Genomic DNA, 17,743 nt, shown 5'->3' with positions numbered 1-17,743 from the left:
TTGGCTCTGAGACAGTAGTAAAGATTGAAGTATTATCCTGGGGAGAAAGTTTTTTATTTAAGGTTTCTGATTTCTTTTTTATTTGCTTTTTAGGGCCGCTCCCACGGTATATGGAGGTTCCCAGCCAGGGGTCGAATCGGAGCTACAGCTTCCGGCCTAGGCCAAGGCCACAGCAACTCAGGATCTGAGCTGCGCCTGTGACCTACACCACAGCTCACGGCAATGCTAGATCCTTAACCCACTGAGTGAGGCCAGGGATCAAACCTGCCTCCCCACGGATATTAGGTTCATTGACCACTGAGCCACAATGGGAACTCCAAAGTTTCTCATTTCTTGCCTTTAATTCCTCTTTAAAATTATTTCCTCTTGTCTGTCAGAGAGTGGAAGTAAGGATTTGCAGTTCAGTGTCTGCACTGAATTGGGAGTGAGGGATCATTTGGTTACTTCTTTTCCCTTCTACATCCCAAAGAGCAGGAAGGTCCTCTGGGAGCCATAGAGGGTACCTGGAGCAGACAAGAAGATGGAGGTAATATTTCCAGGGACTAAAAAAGCCCCAAAGAGTATGTGCATATAAAGTAAATTCCCAGACTGGACTCCTGTAGACCTTCCAAAACCAGTTGCAACCTCTGCGTTCATAGTGGCTCCACTACAAGCCCAAACCTGCATGCTCCTCTGTGAGCTATCACCTTCCCATCAAAGATGCCCTTGAGAGTGATTGTGATCCACATTTCACCTGGATTGAAATGTTTGGAGAAGACATATATACAAGGTGATGGATTCTGCCCCCCTCCCCTTAGCCTAAGCTAAATTTCTCTCTTCCTAAAAAGTGACATTATGGATTAGCCCTTCTTCTGACACTTCGGAAAGAAAGGCAAATCCTCAACAGGATAATACAACTGAAATCACCCTCTTCTAGACTTCCATGTTCTTAACGTGGCATTCTCAGGAGAGACCCTAAGAGGGTCCCATTCATATTTCTGCCTGAATAATCAAGATCTGGGAGCCAGGGACACCCCCCCCGGGGGGGGGGGAATATGTAACTTAATATAAATCACTCTGGGAGCTTGAAACTATTGCTATGAACCTGTCCTTTGTCTAAACAACTATTGAGAAACCCAGAAACACTTCTGGGAATTACTAATGTGGGTTGTGCAGTTTTCAGCAGAGATACCAACTATGAATTCCAGAGGTGGTGAGAGAGTGTAGAAAGAATGGACGGTTTGGAGTTCCCATCATGTCTCAGCGGTTAATGAAACCAACTAGTATCCATGAGGATGAGGGTTCAATCCCTGGCCTTGCTCAGTGGGTTAGGGATCCAACATTGCTGTGGCTATGGTGTAGGCCAGCAGCTACAGCTCTGATTCCACCCCTAGCCTGGGGACCTCCATGTGCCACGAGTGCGGCCCTAAAAAGACAAAAAAGGAGTTCCTATCATGGTTCAGTGGTTAACGAATCCGACTAGGAGCCAGCCATGAGGTTGCGGGCTCAATCCCTGGCCTCACTCAGTGGGTTAAGGATCCGGCGTTGCCCTGAGCTGTGGTGTAGGTCGCAGACACAGTTCAGATCCTGTGTGGCTGTGGCTCTGGCAGAGGCCAGCAGCTACAGCTCTGATTAGAACCCTAGCCTGAGAAGCTCCATATGCTATGAGTGCAGCCCTAGAAAAGACAAAAAAAAAAAAAAAAAGAATGGAAGTTTCTTGTCCTAGTTCTCACATTTATTTAATCACTGAGTCTCCCTCTGCCACACCCACTCTATCCCTACCCACCTTTGTCTCTGACCTGTTCTCCCTCTGCCTTTTCACAGACTGGAAAACTCCAAGACCAGCCAGACCTGACTGAGTTCATCTCAAGAGGGACCTAGACGGCCGGTGCCCTTGGAACATACAAACCTTTTCTGCTGATCTCCTTGCAAAGACTCCAAGCAAGCCCAGGATCATGGAGCATCAGGTGTTTTCTTTTCATCTGGGTTTCACCCAGCCTGGCATAGCAGGCAGCAGTGTTATTTTGGTTTCATAAGCCACATTATGTAACGAAAATCTTGAAGAGTTTCGCTGAGCCAACTGAGAGGTCACGACAGAAGGGGAGGGGAAGAACAATTAAAGAAGTAGAGAGAGGATATGGAAAGAGAGCAAGAAGGGATATAGAGAAAAGAGAGAAGAAAGGGGGGGATGAGTAGACACAGGAAGACTCATTTCTCCTGCCTGTTCATATATTCTTGGTCTCCAGGGACAAGATATGCCATCTGAACAGTTCTCTCCTCTTTTGAGCTGGGCAGGAGGCCTCTTTCAGTTCATGATCTTTGGGGGAGTTCACTGAGTACCAGCTGCCTGCAGGCATCACCCCTGGGCCCATGGGTGTTCTATTGGAGGCTGCAGCTGCCTGGCATGGCAGAGCACGGAGTGTTCTTGTTGGAAGACAAATGGGTATGACACCATCTCTGTTCACCCAGTCTCCAACACAATTCTATGCTGACTACACGAGTCAGAGCCTAGAGAGTTGGGAACCCCAGAGGGTACTGGAGACCTGAGGCCTTTTGCTTCTGCTGTATTTGCGGATTAGAACTCACTATCACTTGCTTCCAGGAACTTGGGTAGACATGGGGAGTGGTGCCAAAGATAGGGTAAAGGGGTCTGAATTTGCACCCACAAAATGTCACTTGGTCTCATTTTTCTTTAATCAAATTAAATCTGACGCCAAGAGTCGTGATGCTGAGGTATGGAGGGCCTGCATCTATGTCCGAGGCATCTGAGGAATCTTCTTATCTTGTCAGTGCATGCCCATTGGATGTTTCGTTTCATTGGCCTTTGATGCTTAAAGATGTTGGTGCAGGAATTCAAATCCTAGAGTATCGGAACTGAAAGTTAGCCTAGAGAAATCACCCTAAACTTTAATTTGGGGTTATTCCTCTCAGACATTCTGGTTCAAACATACTAACAGAAGCAGTTATCGATAGTTATGGATAACCCCTTAAAATAAGCTTTAAATATATTTCAGTGTCTTCATAGTCTTCCTGAAGTCTAACCAGGGATTCAGGGTAAGAACTCCTGCCCCACGGGTCATTGTGTGCAGCCTCTCGGGTTTAGGAATCCTTTTTACAGCATCCATTATAGGCAGTTGTGCAATTTATGCTCAAACTCTGTAGAGCAGGGAGGTCAGTATATCCTAAGGAAGCACTTTCTCTCTATGAAATGCTTCATGTTTTTCTTTAGGATAATGTAAGATTTGGCTTCTCTCTAGTCATTATGTGCTTTTTGTGTTTTTGTTTCTTATTTTGTTTTGTTGCATCTTTATCCTCATGCTGTCCTCTGAAATCACACAGACCAAAGAGGCTAATCTTTCTCTCACACGACAGTTCTTGACAGATTTGAAGACAGTTCTCATGTCTCTATTGAGTCATTTCTTTTTCGCATCGAACATTCCCATTTGCTTCTGCTCTATAATGACTTCCAGATCCTGCCCCAGCCTGTTCTCATTCCTCTAGATATTCTCTGGCTCCTTGATCCAGTTCGAAAAGGCAGATTCTCCAGGACTGCTTTAATGGGTGTGATTTCAGAATAGGTACCTGCTTCTTCCTTTTTTCTTGACACCAAATTTCTAATTCACATGAGAAAAATTTTGCTGACTTTTAAAGTCTTATCACTCTAATGACTTTGCAATCTATTAAAATCCTTGAGAGAAGGAAGACATTGCTCTTAAATCAATATTCACTTCTGCTCATGATTTTCAGGATTTCATAAGGATATAGTTTATCCTTGTTGTATACCATCTCGCTAACCTTGGTATAACTTGTTCAAGCTATTGGGATCTTTTAAAATGTATCTGGTTTCTCCTTCACCGAGTCACTGGTAAATTATGTAACTTCATTACTATAAATTCTCCAATCAAGTAAATGACAAAAAACAGGATAGAGACAGAGATAAGTAGACTCTTCTGCTGCAAAACTCGAAAAGACTTCCTTTGAGGTTGGAATAATTTCATCAGTCAACATTATGACTATTAGCTGTTCCACAAGATACCAATCCATCTAACTTTCTTTTCTCCAGTTTACATTATTTAAGCTTGTTTTGTTTGTTCCTAAGAGTTTTTTTTGTTTTTTTGTTTTGTTTTGTTTTTTATTTTTTTAGGGCCACACCTGAGGCATATGGAGGTTCCCAGGCTAGGGATCTAATATGAGCTGTAGCCACCGTTTCTGCTGTGCCACCATAGGAACTCTGGGTTTTCCTAAGAGATTTTGTTTTCAAATGTCTTACTGAAATCGAGACAGATTTTGCAAAAAAAAAAAACAAAAAACAAAAAAAAAAAAACTGTCCTATCTACTAGTTTAGTGACACTACCAAAATGAAAGAAAGAAGGAAAAGAAAAGAAAAAGAAAAAAAAAAACATCTGGCCAGGTTGTCATGACTTTTTAGCCAATTTGACATGAATGATCAGGCTTTTTGTTTTTGATTGCCAGTTGATAATTTGCTCTCATGACTTTTCTAAAATTTTGTCAGTATTAAAAACCTTACCTGGGAGGTCCCGTCATGGCGCAGTGGTTACGAATCTGACTAGGAACCCTGAGGTTGCGGGTTCGATCCCTGGCCTTGCTCAGTGGGTTAAGGATCCGGCGTTGCCGTGAGTTGTGGTGTAGGTCGCAGACACAGCTCGGATCCCGAGTTGCTGTGGCTCTGGCATAGACCAGTGGCTACAGCTCTGATTAGACTCCTAGCCTGGGAACCTCCATATACCGTGGGAAGCGGCCCTAGGAAAGGCAAAAAGATGAAAAAAAAACAAAAACAAAAACAAAAAACAAAAAAAACACACTTACCTGTCTCATTTCCAAAATTTGTGTTTTAAAAAATTAGGGCAACAGGAGTTCCCATTGTGGCTCAGTGGTTAACGAACCCAACTAGCATCCATGAGGAAGTGGGTTCGATCCCTGGCCTCGCTCAGTGGGTTAAGGATCTGGCATTGTGTGAGCTGTGGTGTAGGTCACAGACATGGCTCGGATCTGCGTTGCTGTGGCTATGGTGTAGGCCAGCAGCTGTAGCTCTAATTGGACCCCTAGCCTGGGAACCTCCATATGCTGCGGGTGGGGCCCTAAAAAGACCCAAAAAAAAAAAAAATTACGGCAACATTCACTCAGTGTACAGTATCCTGGATACCCTTGTGCTAAGGTTACTGAGGATGGTTCCAAGTGCACATTAGCAGGCAGTCCTCCCTTCCCCCACCCCCAGCTGGCTCCACCACTTGGCCAGCAGTTGTCTGGGATTCTTGTTTCTTTGCCTCAGGGTTGCTGGGTGGAAATATGAAGCTACAGGAAAACCACTTCCCTAGCAGTCATTAAATGAAAGCTCAAACTCTAAATCCTATAGGGGGAGGGAACAGACAGGAACCCCAAGAAAGGGAATCTCTGAGAAGACTTAAAGGAAATATTCCCCAAGACTGAAGGAACATTGGTAATGTTTGGAGGGCTCAGAAGGCTGACAGGACTTCCCAGGGGAAGGACTGTAGGGCTCACCTGAAGAGGCTGGCCCAGGAGTTCCCGTTATGGCACAGGGGAAAACAAATCTGACTAGGAACCGTGAGGTTGCGGGTTCGATCCCTGGCCTCGCTCAGTGGGTTAAGGATCCAGCATTGCCATGAGCTGTGGTGTAGGTTGCAGACATGGCTTAGATCCTGCATTGCTGTGGCTGTGGCATAGGCCAGCAGCTGTAGCTCTGATTGGACCCCTAGCCTGGGAACCTCCATCCATATGCCTCGAGTGCCTCCCTAAAAAGCCAAAAAAAAAAAGTTTGACTTCCTGGTGCCTTGGTCTTCTTCTTTACAGAACTGGATTCACCCAGTTTATATTTGGAATGGAAACTGATTGGGAAGTGACTTTATGCTGGGGCAGAGACAGGAGAGAACAGAGGAAGAACCTGAAGAGGATACAGGTTTCCCTCACTTTACGAAAGGAGAACGTGCCTTGAAACAGTTCCTAAGTGAAAATGGCATAACGTGAATCAGCAGTCACCCTGGAGGACACATCTTGCTAGTGGAGGCACAAAGTAAACTGAGATAAAGCACAGATGCTCACAGACACGGTTCAAAGCCATGGCAGCTTGATGCTGAGATGCTGAGAGTGGTTCCCAGGAAGTGCTTGGTCACACGTCCCTCTCACTGCTTGGGGTGCACGCCGCTTCTACAAAGGCGCCTAGAATTGAAGAGGCGTAAAGGAACCTGGAGTAAATTGAACTTTTGAAAAGTGGAGCATACCTCTGTCATATCCATTAAGCTTTCCTTCGTGAGTTAAAAGGTGATCGGTGACTCTATCATATTCCTTAAAAGCTGTCACCTGGGCTAAAATGACCAAGTGGATGAAGAAGGGAAACAAACAAGGTGAATTTGCCACTATGATTCTCACAGTTTCGTGGGCTCCTCACATTTAAGTACATACTAGGAGTTAGCAGGTGCAACCTGTTGCACCTTCAGACTATCCCTAAAAGGCAGGTGGAGAGAAGGTTCAAGGAAAGGAAGAACCACAGACACTAAGTGTGATGTCCCTGATTTCCCTCAGAAGAATGTTTTCTCCATCTACAGTTGCTATACAGCTGGTGTGTTCCTTGACCATGTAAATTTTGCTTTCTAAAAGGCAAAGAACTTATTTTTATGTTTGTTTTTCATTGATGGGGATATGTAACATCACAGCCATAAAAGAGATGGTCCCCTGAAATTCCAAACTATCCAAAGAGTTCTGTGCTCCCAGTACCATCTTTCCACAACTGTAAAAAGGGGTGAAATTATAAATTTTTCAGAATCAGGGACCCCCACCATAGACCTAATGGCATGATAATCTCAGAGGAGGGAGAGAGCAGGTATTTAATTTTTTTTTTTTTTTTGTCTTTTCAGGGCTGTACCCATGGCATATGGAGGTTCCCAGGCTAGGGGTTGAATTCGAGCCTACACCACAGCCACAGCAATGCCAGATCCAAGCCACCTCTTTGACCTATACCACAGTTCATGGCAATGCCGGATCCTTAACCTACTGAGCGAGGCCAGGGATCAAACTTGCATCTTCATGGATGCTAGTCAGGTTCGTTAACCACTAAGCCACGATGGGAACTTTGAGAGAGTATGTATTTTGAAGAACCATCCCCAGAGATTCTTCTCATCAAGTTTAGGAAATACCGCTCAGCTTCAGAATCCTACAAAGCTCTGGTTCATTCTCTGTCTGGCATCAATTTACTTAAACTTACCAAGAGTAATTTTTTATACTTGTAAAGTATGACTCATGATATCCCAAGCTATGAGAGAGAACTTGATGCTACAAAGCCTAGTCTCCTCACTCAGGCATGAGGAAGATTCTGGACCACACTTTGAACTGCTTACCCAATTCTAATTCCATCAAGCCCCCATCTTTATTTTTCTCCATCCAGCCAGAGCTCCATACCTCAGCTCCATACCTCAGACCGTTGGGGTCTCTCAAATCTGTGCTGTTCCACACATCTCCCAGTGTGGGCCAATTGATTCCTCCCTTCTCCACATGTGACCACTCCACGGTGCTCTCTGGAACTCCTGGCTTGTGATCAGCAGACCTTCTATGCATATAATCCTAACTTATTCCTTCCATCTCATTGATATGAAGCCAGAGCTCTTGGATTCCCAGATATTCCTGTGAATTCTTAGCCCTTCCTTACCTGCTACATCTCTACTGGCCTTTCCTTTTCAGTCTCTTTCACTGGTCCCTCCTCTTCCCCTGACTGGTTCCAATCTCTAAATTTTGGGGAGTTTCTAGGGTTCTATGTATATACCTCCCTGGTAACCCTCAGACTATATGTCCCAGTTTTTATCTCCTGTCCAGATCTTTCCCTTGAGCGCTCCCATATCTAACTACATAGTTGATAACCTCACTATCTAATAGGAACCTAAAACTTGTATGTCCAATATGGAGCCTTTTATTTTGGAGCCTCCTTCCTCCCCACCTCTCTGGTACCAGCCATTGGGGCCCCAAACCTAGTAATTGACTAACTGATTTTTTTTTGTCTGCTCCTGTGGCATTCAGATGTTTTCGGGCTGGGAATTGAACCTGTGCCACCGCATTGACCCAAACCACTGTAGAGACAAGGCCAGATCCTTAACCCATCGCACCACAAGGGAACTCCACCTAGGGATTGATTTTTATCTCTGCTTTTCATTCCTGGTATGCCCCTTCCCCATCCTGTCTATCAGCAAATCCTCTATGTTTTATTTACACATACATTTGAATCCTTCCATTTGAATCCATCCCATCACGAGTCCCCGTCCAAGTCACCATCATCCCTCGCTTTGTTCTTCCACTTCAGCCTTGCCAATGGTGTTCCTCCTTCAACTCTAAGCTCAGAGAATATATTCTCTGACAACAAACAGGAAAATCTTTCAAACACTTTCACAATCTTTCAAAAACCTAAATTGAATTATGTCCCGTCTCTTCCAACACATTTTCATCGTTTCCCATTGTTACTGTAATGGAATTCGAGGTCCATTCGGTGGGCCCTGCCTGTGTGATTTTGTTTGCTTGTTTGTTTTGCGACATGTGGAAGTTCCCAGGCTAAGGACTGAACTGAGCCAAGCAGTGACAACACTGAATCCTTAACTGCTGGGCCACCAGGGAACTCCATGTTGACCCTGCTTTGAGCTGGACTATTCCTGCTTCTCTAATTTCATCTCAGACCAGAGTGCCCCTACTCCCTATGCTCAGTCCCACTGTCCGGCTTTCTGTTCTGTGAACCCAACAGAGGGTGTCCTTTGAGTGTGTTGTTTCTTTAGTCAGAAGAGGGTCTTCTTAATTCCTGTCTGCTCATGCTTAAAGATGGGTACAGGAAAGATCATTACCCTATCATTTATATTAGCGAACTGTTGAAACCAAGTGGTTAGATAAGTATGGCTCAGACATATATATATTGCACACAGCTGTTTCAAGAATGAAGGAGGTCTAGGAGTTCCCGTCGTGGCTCAGTGGTTAACGAATCTGACTAGGAACCATGAGGTTGCGGGTTCGATCCCTGGCCTTGCTCAGTGGGTTAAGGATCCGGCGTTGTCGTGAGTTGTGGTGTAGGTTGCAGACACAGCTCGGATCCCGAGTTGCTGTGGCTGCAGCTCTGATTCGACCCCTAGCCTGGGAACCTCCATATACCGCAGGAAGCGGCCCTAGAAATGGCAAAAAGACTAAAAAAAAAAAAAAACCATAAAAAATAAAAAAGAATGAAGGAGGTCTCTGTGTACTGATAGGGAAATTGGACCTATATTGTTGAGTGAAAACGCAAGGTGTGAAAGAACATATTGTATTCAACCATTTGTGTGCATGCACATGAAACACACACACCCTCTCCCAGACACAGTTATATGCTTATATTCATAGACGATAACTGGTATAATTTACAAGTACTGATGATGACTTACTCAAGACAGGACTGAGAGGGAATTGTTTGTGATGGTTTTTCTCTACAGTTTGGAGGTAGAAAAATTAATGTGTTTATGATTTTTCCAGCAAAAAAGACCTATATTGTTTAGGTCCCTGGCACTAAGTCTATAGGCCTGAGTCATTGAAGGAGCAGTGCAGATCCTCTTACTTTTGGGCAAATCATTTAGTCTCGCTGAGATTTTTTCATCACCTACAACAAGCTTATATTGATGGACAGCCCTCAAGATGGAGGTGCCAAAGCACACTTCATAGGGAACACAGCCGAGCCTAACAAATGCCTGCTAGCCTCCCTTTCTGCCCCTACCACCATAGGCAGAACCATGGGCACATCATCTCTGGTGGCTTGGGTTTCCTTTCTTAGGCCAGGAAAGTTGCTTGCAGATGCCACAGCTATTTAAATCAACTGACCTTTCCTGCTAAGGCTCCAGGACAGCCTCTATCTTAGGCTGGGGAATGACTAACGTTGCTGATGACGAGATTGCTGGCTGTGTGCTGGGGGGTGGGGCAGAGGTGGGGCCATGCCTTCCTCAGACCCTATGACCTACTGGCTCGCATGCTCTGCAAATTTCTCTTGATAGAGATGCCTGCCAGCCAGACTGGTAATCTTGGAGAAGATAGAAATAGCTCATTGCTCCAACTCCCATTTTCTCCTTGGCCTGAAGTCTTTTCCCACCTTTGCCAGAGTTTTAATTCCCTTTATTGCCTTGGCTGCATCCAGCTCTCTTCGGAGGGTGACGGAGTTTGGTCAAAGCCATAGGGTTGGGCTGGCAGGCTGTCCAGAGGACACAATCTAGAGAAATAGACAAGTCCATTTCATTGTCTCTTAAGAGGCTCCAGTAGGATGTCATTGTCCCACCCGGTTCCTTCAAGCCAAGTGACTTCGCCAGGGCAAGTCCTGTGATTTAACCATCTCTGCCCACACTTTCCATCTGCTCCATGCACCCCCATCCTCATGCTACCATCTAAACAAAAGAAGCAATTGCTGACTCCAGAGAGGAAACCCAGCCCACGCACACCGCCACACCTGCTGAAAACTCTTCCTAGAATTAAGCTGAACCTGGCCAAGGTTGTACACCTGGCATAGTTTCCACAAAGCTTTACACAAATACTGTTATGGGATGAGAGGCAGTTTACACAGAGCTCCATTTGACCCTCAGAACTTTATGCATAAAAAGCTTTTGCAAAGTATTAATATTATGTATCGACTAGGCCGGGCCATGTGCCCATGGCTTCCGTGAAGGTGTTTTCGGATGAGATTAAACTGGTGGACTTTAAGTAAAGCAGTTTACCCTTAATAACGTAGGTGGGCCTCACCTAATCTGTTGAAGGCCTTAGTGGAACAAAGAGTAACTTCCCCTGAGCAAGAAGGAATTCTGCTGACTCAATCTGCAATGTTTCTCTGAGTCTCCAACTCTTTTAGATTTGCTAAGCCTCCAAAATCCTATGAGCCAGTTCCTTAAAATAAACCTTTCTCTTCCCCGCTCCCATCCCTTTCTTTCTCTCTCATATATATATATATATATATACCTTATGTATTTATATTATGCTTATTTATAACACACACACATATGTATGTATTTACAATTTTGTCCTAGGGGAAAATAAAACCTAATCAGTTGTTGTCAACATCTTACCAAAGTCAAAACAAACAGAAAAAGCACACGGAAAAATTGGAAAAATATATATATTAATATTTAATGGTAGAGAGTTTCTATTGTGGCTCAATGGTAATGAACCTCGCTAGTATCCACAAGGATTCGGGTTCAATCCCTGGCCTCATTCAGTGGGTTAAGGATCCAGTGTTGCTGTGAACTGTGGTGTAGGTTGCAAACTTGGCTCAGATCTGGTGTTTCTGTGACTGTGGCGTAGGCCAGCAGCTGTAGCTCCAATTCACCCCCTCACCTGGTAACTTCCATATGCTGCGGGTGTGGCCCTAAAAAGACAAGAATAAAATAAAATAAAATGTAATAAAATAGTAAAATTTAATGGTAGAGTTATGGTTGATTTTCCAACATTTTATTTTTGTTTTTGTTTTTGTTTTTTTTTTTTTTTACCACCACACTTGTGACATATAGAAGTTCCTGGGCTAGGGAGGATAAAATTGGAGCTGCAGTTGCAGGCCTACACGACATCCACAGCAACTTGGTATCTGAGTTGCGTCTGCGATCTACTCCATGGCTTGCAGCAATGCCAGATCCTTAACCCACTGAGCGTGGCCAGGGATCGAACCTGCATCCTCATGGGTCCATTTGGGTTCTTAACCTGCTGAGCCATAATGGGAACTCCCTCTTACATTTTGAAATGTTTAGAAATGAGAATGTATTACTTTATAATGAAAATGTTTAAAATTAATTTATTAATAGCTCCCTATTATGTTTATGTTATGATGAGATAGAATTTTTTTTTTCTTTCTTTTTCAGGGCCACACCAGTAGCATGTGGAAGTTCCTAGGATAGAGGTCAAATTGGAGCTTCAGCTCCCAACCTACGCCACAGCTCTAGCAACGTGGGATCCAAGCTGTGTCTGCAACCTACACCACAGCTCATTGCAACACCGGGTCCTTAACCCACTGAGTGAGGCCAGGGATCGAACTGGCATCCTTGTGGATGCTAGTCAGATTCATTTTTGCTGTACCCCAACAGGAGCTCCAGATAGAATTTTTTAGTATCAAACCAAACCAAACCAAACCAAACCAGTGTGCTGTCTATGCAAATATAGCTTCAAATCAAACAGCATGGGGCTCTCCTTCAATTAGATGCTGCCACCATGACCCTCGAGCTAGGAGTCTTGCTCAGGTTTTCTCCTGAAAGCTGGGGCTGCCTGTCTCCCCAGATTCAGTTGTGACCAAGAGTCTATGCAGGCCACCTGCCTGCCAAGCTTGAGCTGGGCGCTCTTGCTCACTTCACAGATGAATAAGCTGAGGTGCCAAGAAATGATGTGATGATGCGCTTAAGGCCAAACAAGTTAGTGAAGTGGCAGGGCTAGAATTTGAACCCTAATTTCCTAACTCAGCCCCAGTAATCTTGCCTCTACCATGGTGTCTTTCCTGGGATCCCAGGAGATGTGGGAGAGGGCAACACCAAGAGTCTGGTTCCTTCTGCGTCAGCTTTTGTATCAGAGGAGGCATGATGTGAAAAAACGCATATGATCAAATTTTTCGTACCATTTCCCACGGCTTATCAAGGTTCCCACCTCACCAAGTCTCCATGAACACCACCTGACAACTTCCGGCTCCAAACAAGAGATGGGGAGAGGAGGCCAGTTCACCCCAGGAGCTCAGCAGAAGCTGTAAGGCCTGATCCTCCTAGGCTTCTGCCTCAGCCCTTTCCATGGCCTCCAGGGCAGCCATCACCCTTTCATGCTTCCTCTGCCATTCTCTTCATACTGCAAAAAGTCCATCCTTCTCTCCTGCCTCTATCAGAGCACAGGAGCAAGGGTGAGGACCCCCACTGACATTGAAAAGAGGTGGCAGGTTGGGGGGATGCGGTGCAAAGAGGCAGAGGGATAGGGGACAGTGGAGGTAGCTTGGAAAGAGTGGAGAAAAAGCTACTGAGAGAAGCAAGAGAATAAAAATGGTTAAGGGCACAGACTTTCTGAAGCTAGAGTATGTGAGTTCAAACCCCAGCTCTCCCCCTAACAGTCTCTGTGTGACCTCAGATGAATTACTTTACCTGTCAGAATATCTACTTGATAGGGCTGACGTAAAAATTAAATGAATTAGGACTTCTTTTGTGGCGCAGTGGGTTAAGGATCTAGCATTGTCACTGTAGTGGCTTGGGTGGCTGCTGTTGTGGCAAGGGTTGCATGCAGCAAGTGTGGCCCAACAAAACAAAACAAATAAGCAAAAATTAAAGGAATCAAGGGCTGTCAGGTGGAAAGTTCCTGGTATATGTTTCTATGTTTCCTTTTATAATACCCTGACTAGCTGTACCACTTGGGCCATTCCCCTCCTTCTCTGACCTTCAGATTCTCATTTATAAAGTAAAGGGGTTGGATCAGGTGGTTCCAATTCCTTGCTCACTTTCAAGTTTTAGGCTTCATTGGGAAACATTCTTAGGTTTCTGTTGAGGGCTGGCTCTCTGCAGCGTGATTTAAATGGTCACAATAGCCTTGTCACTTGGAATTGACTGTTGTGCCTCATGTCTTTGGATGTTAAAAATATTTGATGTTTAAGATTGTCTAGCTGAAGTTCAAGTTCTCTTGGAGATCTTCAAAGCAAAAAAGATGAAAGGACCCTAACAGCAAAAAAAAGGGAGAGTAGGCATCCTAGGAGCTGAGGTGGCAGAGGGAGAAGGGCCTGGCTGCTGCCTGCCAGTCTGAAGTCCCACTCTGTGCCCTTTCAGTCCTGCTGGCTCCCTCTCTTGCCCGAACTTCCCTCCTTTCCTCTACGTCACTGCGTTGTTAAAGCCACTACCACATTTGTCCCTTTCTTCCCTGCCTGCCATCTCTTGGTAAAGATGGCCAAACCCAGCTCCTATGCTGCCTGGCCTCCTGGCCACAGCCCCATCCTCCCAGCCTCTCTGAGTAGCTCCACCCCGTTGACTCCTTCTCAAAAGGCTCCTTCCCTTTCCTGTCGCTGACTGACACTCTGGTCTCCTTTGACTTTCAAACAGCCTCTAGTCTAGCCTAGCTCTGGTCTAGCTGACCCTTGGCCCAGTCCCAGTCTAGGGTGTGGTTAGGCTCAGGGAATCCCATCAGGGGAGACTTGGCCCATCTGCAATGACCTAGATTGCCTAGGGGGATAGAATCCGTTTCGAGGGTGTGTGACATTCTTCTCTTCCCTTCTCCTCAGCTCCATTTTCCTCCCTGAAATGTCCCCTTGCCTTGCCTGCTTTAGAAACAAATGTTCAGGGAGCTGCCCAGGCAGGTTCAAAACACGCAGCTGCCAAAGCCCCTGCCCTTCCCTCGCCACACTTGCTGCTGCTATATGTGGAGTGGCTCTCTGGCCCTGAACACTGGGGTCAATGTGCGGATACTCAGCTCTTCAGCAGCCTGTCCCTCTGCTGTGTTTTTGTTTAGGGGGATGTGAAGCCCTGTGCACCCCCCACCCCTCCATTCCATGTTTCCCTGAGGTTTTTATTTTTTGTCTTTTTAGGGCCACACCTGTGGCATATGGAGTTTCCCAGGCTAGGGGTCTCACGGGAGCTGTAGCTGCCGGCCTGCGCCACAACCACAGCCACACCAGATCCCAGCAGCGTCTGCAACCTACATTGCAGCTCATGGCAACGCTGGATCCTTAACCCATGATGGAGGCCAGGGATGGAACCTGAGTCCTCATAAATACTAGTTGTGTTCGTTAACCACTGAGCCACGACGGGAACTCCTCCCTGAGTCTTTGGGGGCTGTGTGTCTGTCTGACAGCCTGGTGTGTCTGGCAGATGGTCTAGGCCTGGTGGTCCCAGGGGACCTTGGGATGAAGGAGCAATTCTTTTATGTTTTCAAAGCCAGGGCTAGGCTAAGGCCTTTCCGGCATCTCTATTTTTCCCCCAAACAAGTCTCTTTAGACCCTTGTGTGTTTGTTAGACAACATGTGTCCACATTTGGAACCTGACTATGAGCTTAACTTCAAACAAGGTTTATTTTCCTCTTATAAGAAGTCAGAGGTAGCTGCCAGGCTATGCCATAGTATCAGGATGTAATTAAGGTCCCAAACTCAGATGGTTTTGCTCCACCACCCTTAGAAAGTGGCTTTTCTCATGATCTAAAGATGGCTTTTGCAGCTCCCAGAATTATTTCTGTATTCCTTTTTTTTCTTTTTCTTTTTTTTTTTTTTTGTCTTTTGAGCTTTTAGGGCTGCACCTGCGGCATATGGAGGTTCCCAGGCTAGGGGTCGAATGGGAGCTGTAGCTGCCAGCCTACACCGCAGTCATAGCAATGCAGGATCTGAGCCGTGTCTACGACCTACACCACAGCTCACAGCAACAGCAGATCCTTAACTCACTGAGTGAGGCCTGGGATGGAACCCGCAACCTCATGGTTCCTAGTCGGATTGTTTCTGCTGCACCATGACGGGAACTCCTACTTCTGTATTCTAAGTAAGGAAAAGGATGAACGATGAAGGGCACGAGGCCAAAGTGGTTCCTACAGCTGCATTTGTCCCTTAACACACTTTCCTGCAAACAATCTCTGCTTGCATCTCATTGGCCAGCCCCGTATCACTGCCTCTCTGGCGACGGAGGGATGAGGGTTTCAAGGGAGGGACTTTTTTTTTTTTTTTTGTCTTTTTTGCTATTTCTTGGGCCACTCCCGCGGCATATGGAGGTTCCCAGGCTAGGGGTCCAATCGGAGCTGTAGTCTCTGGCCTATGCCAGAGCCAAAGCAATGCGGGATCCGAGCCGCGTCTGCGACCCACACCACAGCTCACGGCAACACCAGATCCTTAACACACTGAGCAAGGCCAGGGATCAAACCCTCAACCTCATGGTTCCTAGTCGGATTCGTTAACTACTGTGCCACAACGGGAACTCCAGGGAGGGACTTTGACACCTGGCACCAAGTTAGAGTCTTTTTAGGGGAAAAGAAAGAAGAAACGGCTATTGTGTGGGTAGGTAGCCTGGTCTGTCATAACCGGACTCCCCTTGCAGCTTTGCCCATCCAAGTTCACGAATATTTCCAGTTCCCGACTCTATCACAGTAAATCATCTTAAGCCATCGCTACCCTTGTGCAACACAGCACTGTTGGTTAAGGGTCTAGACTCTGGATGTGTTTCAGTCCCTGTTCTATATACTCACTGGTTTGGTGAGCTTGGTCACATCCCTCAGAGCCTGTTTTCATACCTATAAAGCAGGGATAACAAGTATTCCTACTTTTCTGGTTGTCGTCAGAATTATATGGTTAAAGAGATCACCCACAGTACAGAATAAGAACTCAACAAATGTTAGCTGTTATTACTCCATTGCTGTGCAGATTATGCTGACTTATATTTTAACACATCATTTAAAAGCGTGTGAAACCGTTGAGAAAGGATGCTGTCTTCTCATCTCCTCCACTTTTAAGTATGAAAGCAACGGCTTTAACTAAATGCGTGATCCATAAATTCACTTGCCTTGTACCGAGCTAGACCATGATAGAGAAGGCTCAAGGCCTCTTTGGCAATCGCATCCCTTCTCCATTCCTGTTCCCAGTCCCTGGAAGTGAACACTGTTATCACTTTTATTTTTGGCTTTCCTTCAGATCTTTCCCTGCATGTTTCATACATGTGTATGTGCCCCATGAAAAATAGAAAGTTTTAAACAAATTTACTTGTATCATATTATATGGATAATCTTTCAACTTCTCTTTTCTTGTCAATTCAACCGGATATTTTGGCAACTTACTCTTTTATTATGTGGAGGGCCCCCCAGTTGTCTTTTTTCCCCCCAAACCTCTTCCTGGTAGTTCCTAATTTGAATATAAAATACTACAGTTTCTTTAGCTAGTCCTCTATTAATTAATGGACACATCGGTCATTTCCAATTTAGGACATTGCAAAACGATGATGCAAGGATTATCCTTATCTATATGCCACTTTTGCACATGTAGAAGACATGAAATGTTGCAGGCATTTTTAATTTCTACAGATATTGTCAAGTAACTCACCTCCCACACAAAGAGAGCCATATCTGAGCGTAGTTTGTTCATCTTTAACTCTGTTCTACCTTTGGTTCTAGCACAGCCTAAGCTCGGTAAATGTTTGTTAAATTGCATGCTCTGCCAAGATTTTGCATGAAGATTATGCAGGCAATTTGCTACTTCTGAAGCCTCCCTTAGATGGCTTTCTGGGTTAAAAATTCTTTCTGTTAAGTCTAATGCTCTCTCTCTCCCATGAGACTTTGGTTCTTTTCTCTTCCGAAGATCCAGGGAGGACAAACCTAATTCCTGTTTTCATGTGATGTGCCCAGCCTGTATCAGACTGAAAATTCCTGCTCTCCCCTCCCCCATGCCGGTTTTTAATGTTTCAGGGTTTTTGTGAAGATAAATGCGATAATCTTTGTGAGAGTAGTCCAAGTTCTTTTCAAGGCTGGAACGTAAGTACGGCAACAACATGTCCTCAGTTTTTGAGGACAGACTCGTTTCCATCTAATGAACTCCGATTTCACACTACATAAGTTTTTGAATATGTTAAACATTTACATGGCTCAAAAATTCAAAAGCGCAAAAAGGTAATCATTGAAAAGTCTTGCTCCCATCCTTATCCCCCATCCTTTTCGTGTCTGACTCCTCCCTCTGGGCCCCCATGGAACCGCTGTAATTCATTTCTTGGATATCATTCAACATTTTTTTTAATAATTAAAGTATAGTTGATTTACAGTGTTGTGCCAATTTCTGCTGTACACATTTCTT

The 17,743-nt window shown here is 45.1% G+C and overlaps 1 long non-coding RNA gene across 1 annotated transcript; it reads left to right on the top strand.

The window, feature by feature from the left end:
- The first annotated feature begins 208 nt into the window (after positions 1–208).
- Positions 209–6,624, top strand: LOC146400174 (uncharacterized). The gene is made up of 3 exons (XR_014816472.1): positions 209–526; positions 1,804–1,946; positions 5,809–6,624. It is a non-coding gene; the product is annotated as an uncharacterized LOC146400174 (long non-coding RNA).
- The last annotated feature ends 11,119 nt before the right edge of the window (positions 6,625–17,743 follow it).

Source organism: Sus scrofa, chromosome 9, assembly GCF_054392235.1.
Source record: "Sus scrofa isolate SSC_HxYL_T2T_F1_AM1 chromosome 9, Sscrofa_HxYL_maternal_Yorkshire_Landrace_v2.0, whole genome shotgun sequence".
Taxonomy (NCBI): domain Eukaryota; kingdom Metazoa; phylum Chordata; class Mammalia; order Artiodactyla; family Suidae; genus Sus; species Sus scrofa.
This window is presented reverse-complemented; position numbering and strand designations above follow the sequence as displayed.